Source organism: Lutjanus erythropterus, chromosome 12 (genome assembly GCF_056507025.1).
Source record: "Lutjanus erythropterus isolate fLutEry1 chromosome 12, fLutEry1.hap2, whole genome shotgun sequence".
NCBI classification, from domain to species: Eukaryota; Metazoa; Chordata; class Actinopteri; order Lutjaniformes; family Lutjanidae; genus Lutjanus; species Lutjanus erythropterus.
In genome coordinates this window covers 4,731,059-4,740,315 of record NC_139328.1, presented here as the reverse complement: position 1 = coordinate 4,740,315, position 9,257 = coordinate 4,731,059, and positions in this window count along the sequence as shown.

Here is a 9,257-nt window from a genome sequence, read left to right as displayed (position 1 = left end):
TTTCTCATGGTTTGAGTCCGTTTTTGTCGAAGTTTGGGAGCACCTCTCTTCTTTATCAATACTCACATTTACAAGATGCATAAAAATCATGTTTCTTTTGTATTGCAACATGTTCAAATTCAAGCCCACAGTCTCTGTTGTCAGGCCACAGAGTTGATGAGATGAACACACCTGAAAGCTCATGATAGACAGGAAAAGTAACCTACTATACAAGAACAAGCAGAAAAATGTCCAGAAACTTGTTATGCATAGAAAGTGTTTTATAGTATTTCAGTAACTGCATTGTTTCTAATACAAATACAAAATTAAACCTGAAGGTGGTTAAGAAGAAAAAAGACCTAACAGGCACAGCCGGTGCTGACGATGCCCTTCATACATGTCACCTATATTTAATGTTTAAATATACTGTTTTGAAATAATTTAATTTTAAATGTACTATATCACACAGATACAATGCTTAAAACATTTGTGTTGTTCTAAATAAAAAACAAAACAAAAACAAGTTGACTTTTTCAATCATTTTTGCACGCAAATTATAAAAACACTGAATCTGTAAATTTAAGAAATTGCAGTCTTTATTTTCTGAAGTGATCAAACAATGACCTGGGTGAACTGCAGCTAAACATTAATTTAGACAAAATGTGAAATGTCGAACAACATGTGAACAAAGGTAAAAGAAAAATCATGTCGACTTAAGATGCCTCAGTTTATTCAAGCAAATTCTGAATGGCACGTCAATGGTATACTCTGTTAGTAAAATACTGTGCGTGTGAATGGTGCCACATCATTGAAGTGTAGCTGTGATTGAAATGATCTCTTTTAAGTCATGTGAGGCAAAGAACATCCCAGTGTAAACAATATTTTGGAGACTTTCAGTGATTTCCATCAGTCAAATGGGCTGCCACCCTGAAAGAAAAGAAACAGTCAACATTAACACGAATACTAAATTTCCATCTATATTTTTCAAATTTGTTCCAGGTCGTGTAAACAGCATTTTCTGTTTGGATATTTCTAATTAGGCCTCATTCTTAATCCAGCATTTTCCAATTAAGACACGTGGGATATGTCAGAATTACTGAAGTCATCAGTCATAGAGATGCACGCACAAAAGAAAAGCCCACATTTCTGGTGGAAGGAGAAACTCACCTTTCAAAACGGGATATTAAATCATTTAGCCAATACAATTTTTAAAAAATCGTATTACTTTTGGAGTGCCTGGATTGCCTTCCTGTTCATCCCGTTTCATTCACCGTTTTCTAAGAGCACGTGACAGTGTTCATCTACGGCTGTGGATGCAGAGCCGCCACTCATCTCCTGTGTTTTTTGAGAAACTCACCTACTTTTAAACATGATGAGAACGCTGGATATCAGCAGGTTTTTGGATGCTTTGGGAGGCTTCAGGTATTATATTCAAAAGCAAAAAACTGTGCAGGGAAATAGTCAAAGTAGCCCAGGTGGAGTCCATTTGCATAGCAGCTACAATTAGCCTCACAGTGTTCTATTAACTAGAGCTACTAACAAGATCCAGGTGGCCAAAAACAAATGCACTACTTAAAGTAATCTATAAATATGATCCATATAATACTTTTATATCCAATAATTTTGGCTGATTTGGAAATATTTGGTTTTCTGTATTCAATGCAATAACCACACACAGAGGAAGATTTGCAAGCTCAGCTTACTTAAAAGGGACATGTGACGGCCGGCGTCCACTGACTTGGTTGACGTTACTCGTGCTGAAGTACCGTTAGGTTGCTATCGTTGCTAGCAAGGGAAAAACTCCACTGAACTCCGATGTACAGGATAACAGGCGACTGTTTATTTTTCCACAGGCGAAATCCTATTACAGGAGTAAACTATATTCCCTTTATTAAACTATAAACTTGCTCTTCTACCACGAAATAAAGCTTCAGCTACGGTAAGAAAACTGTATGCTCTCAGTGCAAAATTCACCGCCGTCTGCTTCTCTCAGTTCACTGCTGCTAAGCAACTCACAGCGCACCCAGTCTCCAGGTCCCTTAAAGGGCCAGTAGCCCAAAAAACAAACACAAGCTCTGAGCTAAATAAAAGAACTTCCTAGGCTGATGTACCTAAAATAAACATACCTAGTGTAAAACATCCAAGTTATCAATATAAACATTAATTAGAAACTGAGAAAATACAATAATGTTGAATACAGTTAAACTGAGTTTCAAAGTCAAAGGCAGACTATGGCTGTAGGCAAATAGCCTATAGAAATAGAATAAAATAATATCTCAAATAACATATAGGGTACTTTGGCTCCTATATACCGGCCCCTAATTTCTCTTCAAACCAAGAGACAATTATTTAACTAACAATTAAGGAGCCAACAACTAAATTACTCCAACTGAAAAGTGTCTCTGCTGATGGATAACCAAACCTGGCGCCAGAGGTTACTAGCACATGGCGCACCGTAGGAGGACGGTCTTTACCACCGCCTCATGCAGCTTCTTGGAGAAGACAGACCTTGGTGATGGGTCTGTCTAGAGTGGTTGTCTTTGTCTTGATGCGGACGCGGCGTACAAGCCCGCGCTTGTCAGGAACCGCCTCGATGATCTTGCCCAGGACCCAAGAGTTGCGGGGCGCAGAGTCATCGACGATCAGGACGACATCCCCTTCAGCGAAGTTGCGTGACATACGTGTCCATTTCTGCCGCTCTTGTAGCTGAGGCAGGTATTCTCTTGTCCACCGTTTCCAGAATATGTCTGCCATGTACTGGACTTGCTTCCATCTCCTGCGGGCATAGAGATCTTCTTTCACGAAGAGGCCTGGTGGCAGGGAAGGCTTTGACTGGAGGAGCAAGAGATGGTTGGGGGTAAGCGCTTCCAGGTCTCTAGGGTCACTGGAGGATTTGGTTATCGGTCGACTGTTGATAATCGCTTCTGCTTCACACAAGACGGTGTGTAGGCCCTCTTCATCTAGAGTCTGGAGCTGTAAGGTGGTGCTGAGGATCTTTCTGACCGACCTGATCATACGCTCCCAGACTCCGCCATGGTGGGAACCAGTAGGGGGGTTAAAGATCCACTGGATACCCCTCTGACGCAGGCTGTTCTCGATCTTGGAGCTATTCCACTGTTCCATGGCTCTTCTTAGGTCACTCTCCGCTCCAACGAAATTTGTCCCGTTGTCTGAACGGAGGATCTTCACCTGGCCTCTCCTTGCTAGGAAGCGCCGCAGAGCGTTGATGAATGAGTCTGTGTCCAATGACGACGCCACCTCAATATGGACAGCACGAATGGCCAGGCAAGTAAAGATGACACCCCACTTCTTCACTATGCTTCTGCCGCGTTTGACTTCGAACGGACCGAAGTAGTCGACCCCAGTGTTGGAGAAAGGGGGCTCGTCAGGTAGTACCCTGTCCTGGGGTAAGTCCGCCATCTGCTGTTGTCCAGCAGCGCCATGTGATCGTCGACATGTTACACACTTGGAGAGGACTCTTCTTATTGCTGCGTGAGCACCAGGGATCCAAAACTTTAGCCGCAGCTTGGACAGCACATAGTTACGACCGCTGTGACCCACATTCTCGTGGATGTCCCTGAGAATAAGTTCTGTGATATGGAAATCCTTAGACAGGATGGCAGGGTGTTTAACCTCTTCAGGCATCTCTGATCTACCGAGTCTTCCCCCTACTCTGAGGATTCCCTCTTGTAGTTCGGGTTTGAGCTTGTAGATGTGACTGCTCATCTTGATGACATCACCTTTCTGAAGCGCGGAGATCTCATCTGAGTATCTCTGTCGCTGACTGAAGCGAATGATCTCAAGCTCTGCTTCTTTCATATTCTCCACAGTGAGATTCGTCTTTTGGATGTTCGCCTTGATGATATTCATCTGCTTCTGAACCTCAGACTGTGAGAAAGAAGCACTCATTTCCTTCCTTTTGCGACACAGAATCATTAGTATGCCTTTCAACTTCAGCATCCAGCCGACTGCCTTCTTGAGGCGATACCAGGAAGAGTAGTACTCCAGGAACTGCTGAACTGTGTCCAACTGCTCTTCAGCAGCAGCAGTGCTGACCACGACGTTCCTTACCTCTGGGTCCTCAGTGGTTAGGTCCCCAGGGTTGTCTGGGTTCTGTGGCCATTCCTCCTCAAGCTTGGTGAGGAAGTCCGGCCCCTGTATCCATGTCTCACTACGCAGAAATGATTCCACATTAAGTCCTCTTGACGCATAGTCAGCAGGATTCTTAGCCGTGTTGACGTACCGCCACTGTCTTACTTCTGACAGCTTCAAGATGGTCTCCACTCGATTCGCGACGAAGGTGCGAAACCTGCTGGTTCTGTTTCCGATGTATTTGAGCACCGTGGTGCTGTCTGACCAGAAAACCGATTCTTCTAGATGTTGCTCCATCTCTGATCTCAAAGTCCTGTCCATGCGCGCTGCCATGGTGGCTGCTGCTAGTTCCATGCGCGGGATGGTGAGGGGCTTGAGAGGGGCTACCCTGGCCTTAGCCATGACAAAAGCAACATGAAGCTTGTCTTTGTTCTTCTGTAGCAGGTAGCTCACCGTTCCGTAGCCATCTTGACTAGCATCTGCGAAGTGATGCAGCTGGTTGGATGTTGCCTCGCCGAAGCCCTTAGGCTTGAAACACCGGGACACTCCGAAGTCCTCCAAAAGACGAAGGTCCTCCATCCAGCTGGTCCATTGTTGTGCGAGGGGCTCAGGGATGTCATCATCCCATCCCAGTTTGAGTCTGCAAAGCTCTTGGAGGATTCTCTTAGCCGTCAAGACTATTGGTGATAGGATACCCAGCGGATCGTAGATTGAGCCGACTATGGAGAGGATGCCTCTTCTTGTGGGTGGTCTTTCTTGTATGACGATCTTAAACTTGAAGCTGTCACTCTGAGTACACCACCGGACTCCCAAGGCTCGCTCAACAGGAAGTGTGTCCAGGTCCAGATCCAGGTCCCTTAGTTCCTCGGCTCTCTCCTCTTCAGGAATTGCAGACAGCACAGCTCTGCTATTGCTCACCCACTTAGTGAGCCGGAATCCTCCTGCATCCAGGATGGCCCTCAAGTCGTTGCACAAAGAAACGGCTTCCTCTTCAGAGCGAATGGACTTGAGACAGTCGTCGACATAGAAGTTGCGCAGCACTGTGCTGACTCCTGTGGCGCTGTACTGTTCTCTGTGGTCTTGTGCACACTTCTGTAGGGCGAAGGTGGCACAACTTGGAGATGAGGTGGCACCGAATATGTGCACTCTCATTCTGTACTCCGCGAAGTCTTGGCTGATGTCACCAGAGGGCCACCAGAGAAACCGGAGAAGGTCAGCATCCTCGACCGGCACCCTGACCTGGTGGAACATGGCCTCCACGTCCGCCATGACAGCCACCTCCTCTTGCCTGAACCTCGTGATGACACCCAGCAGAGTACTGGTTAGATCCGGCCCCTGTAGCAGCTGGTTGTTCAATGTGGTGCCCTGGTATGATGCCCCACAATCGAACACCACTCGGATCTTCATCTTCTTGGCATGGTACACACCATGGTGTGGCAAGTACCAGACCTTTCCATCGTTGCGGCTGAGCTCCTCTTCAGGAACCTTCGCTGCGTAGCCCTTTGTGATCCAGTCTTCCACGAACACAGAGTAGTCAGCCTGAAACTGAGGGTTCTTCATGAATTTCTTCTTTAAGTTGAGAGCTCGCTGTTCAGCTACTCTTCTGTTGTTTGGCATCTTGACAGCTGTGTTCTTTAGTGGTAGACCAATGCTGTAATGTCTCTCTGTCAGTCTCACAGACTTCGAGACCATCTCCAGAAACTGGAGATCTTCCCTCGACATCTCCAGACGGTCGTCTTGACACTCTGGGAAGTCACTCTTGAATTGTTGGCTCCACAGCTCGTCTAGCGTGACCACTGATGTGCGGTTGGATGTGACCTGTATGAGCCCACTTGTGACTTCATGGCCATTGTCACCTCGGAGGGGGCCATTGACGATCCATCCCAGTCGGGTTTTCACTGCGTATGGTCCATCTCCCACGCTGGGTACCACCTGCCATGGCTCCATTGCCTTGGGTACGTCAGTACCGATGAGAAGGCCTACTTCTGCCTGAATCTTTGGGATCCGCACTTTACTGAGATGCGGCCACTTGTCCACTTCCTCCTGTAGTGGGATGTTCTGTTTGCGAGCCGGAATAGCCTTCTGAGAGTAGATGCTGGGCAACTCCAGGAAGTTGTTGCTCTCCAAGCTGCAGACTTCCAAGCCAGACACCACCTGGCTACTCACAAGCTGTTCGCCTCCCATAGTCCTCAGAAGGATACTGGTTCTCCTGCCGGTGATGTTGAGTGAGGCCATCAGCTTCTCGGTGCAGAAAGTGACATTGCTGCCTGGGTCGAGGAACGCGTAGGTAGCCACCACCTTATTCCCCTTTTGGGCTTTAACATAGACCGGAACGATCGCTAAGACGCTGTTCACGTTACCGGCCCCGGTAGCTCTACAGGTCCTCGCCTCTGCTTCAATGCATGCACTGACCATTGAGCTGCTTTCTCCCTCATCTGGTGGTTCGCTTCTTTTCATTGTTCCTTCGGACGCATCATCTGATGGCTCCTTCTTGTGCTTTGTTTCATCATGAGCTGCTTTGTTCTTCATATGAAGCACCGTAGGGTGAGTAAGCTGGCAGACTTGACAGCTACTCTTCTCGTTGCAGGCCTTGCTCATGTGTCCTTGTTTCAAACAGCTGAAGCATAGGCCGTTACTCTTTAGAAAGTCTATTTTCTCCTTATGAAGGGACTTCTTCATCTTTTTGCACTGCTCCATGGTGTGCTGTTCTCCTTGGCAAAAGAGACATGGGGTCGAAAAGGCACAGAGCGGATCCCCCTTGGACTTGGCCTTTGTTTCTGCTGGGCTCTTAACTGCTGTAGCAGCTGTAGTGAAGCCCCTCCAAGCGCTGCTCTTTCTGCTCGTCCTCTCATCTTTGTTAGCTTTAGCTTGGCTCCTGATTCCATCTGTGATGTTGCCGAAGAGAGGGTGTAAGGCTTCTTTGGCTTGTAGGTTTACAAAGTCGGCAAGGTCTCTGAACTTGGCGCTACGTTGCTCTTTCTCCAGGAGAGCGTAGGCTTTGCTTCTCCACTTTTCCCTCTGCTTGTATGGAAGCTTGGCGACAATGGCTCGCATATTGGACACGCTGTCGAGCTCTTCCATGTACTCCACGTCTGCCATAGTGTTGAGGCAGCCAGTGAGGTAGAGGCCAAAGGAGTGAAGTGCTTCTCCATCATCAGACTTGATGGTCGGCCAGTTCAGTGCTTTATCGATGTATGCCATTGAGATCTTGTATCCATTTCCAAAGTGCTCCTTTAAGAGTCTCTTAGCTTCGCGATAGCCACGCGTTGGTTCCATGTGAAAACAACTTCTTATCAGCTCTCTTGGCTGTCCATCCGTGTACTGTTCCATGAAGTACAGACGGTCTCTGTCACTATCTGTCTTGTTCTCTACTCCGTGTTCAAAGGCCCTGATGAATAACCTGTACTCCATAGGGTCCCCTTTGAATATTGGAATCTTCTGAGGAGGCAGAGTAGTGAGGTTCTGTTGTTTCAATAGGAAGCCTACGATGGCTTGTGTGGACTCATGTTGCGGAGTCTCCTTCTCTGTCTGTTCAGCACTAGCTGGTACGCTTAGGTTGTTGCTGCTAGCCAGTTCTGTTTTCATTACAGCGTCAGGTGTAGGCATAGCCTGCTTGTGAGCTCGTGGTTCTGAGGGCGCTATATTCTCTAAGTAAGAGTTCATGCCATCCTCATGGCTCACTCTTGATGAGGCTCGCTGACCCTCAAACTCGTCCAGTACTAACAGTTTAGCATCTGAGGCGGCTAAAGCGGTCTGTATCTGTAGCTCTTCTCGCTCTGCCTTTAGCCTAGCTTCTTGTTCATCAAGTAGTCGTTTCTGTTTTAGAGCAGACGCTTGGGCTTGTAACTCAGCTCTCTCTAATTCAGCTTTCAGACGCGCTGCTGATGCAGATGTTGATGCTTTGGAATATACTGAGGATGGTGCTTTAGACCCTTTCCTTGACGTTCTTGAGAAGGTTACAACAGACGCACTATCTTCAGGTGTAACCTCTTCATTGGTCCTCTTAGCCACCGCTATACGCTGATGCACCTCTTTCATCCAGTTCTCAGCCCTAGCAGCGAAGTTGTTAAACATGTCTGCCTTGGGTGTAAACCATCCATCCTGATCTGCATTTATCTCATCTCCTGATGTTTCGCTTAGTAGCACTTTAACTGAGGTATTCAGCTCACAAAACTCTCCAAATAGTTTATTGAATTCAACTATCAACGTTGACTGTACAACTTGCAGGTTACTGTCATCACCCTCATCCATTAACTGGGTCATCTGATTCATTTTACTAGTTAGCTGTCCTAGCTTAGCTTTCCTTTTGTTGATGGCATGACGCAACTTTTCCTCAAGAGCCTTTACTGTGACTTTAACCTGTCTAGGTTCAGTAGGCTCAGGCATTGCGTTGGATGTTTTTGTATGGCTCATGTTGACTGTCAGCGGTGGTTATATTGAAAGTCACTGAACGTCTATTGTGGGCCGAAATGACCGCCACAGAAAATGACCGCGATGGTCTGTCACTCTGATACTTCAGTCACACACAAGGTCCGCGCTGGCTAGCACTAGCTTAATTTAGTTAGCTTGCTGCTGTTAGCACAACGTTAGCATCAATGATCCCATTGAATCGAAATGGCTCAGATGGCGCCTACCTTCATCCTCTTCACTCTTCAACAACTCACGGTAAGTCCTTTATTTCCTTTCCCACAGGGCTCCAGTAGTTCGTGGATAATCCTTAGGAGTAGTTTTCTTACTATTGTGACGGCCGGCGTCCACTGACTTGGTTGACGTTACTCGTGCTGAAGTACCGTTAGGTTGCTATCGTTGCTAGCAAGGGAAAAACTCCACTGAACTCCGATGTACAGGATAACAGGCGACTGTTTATTTTTCCACAGGCGAAATCCTATTACAGGAGTAAACTATATTCCCTTTATTAAACTATAAACTTGCTCTTCTACCACGAAATAAAGCTTCAGCTACGGTAAGAAAACTGTATGCTCTCAGTGCAAAATTCACCGCCGTCTGCTTCTCTCAGTTCACTGCTGCTAAGCAACTCACAGCGCACCCAGTCTCCAGGTCCCTTAAAGGGCCAGTAGCCCAAAAAACAAACACAAGCTCTGAGCTAAATAAAAGAACTTCCTAGGCTGATGTACCTAAAATAAACATACCTAGTGTAAAACATCCAAGTTATCAATATAAACATT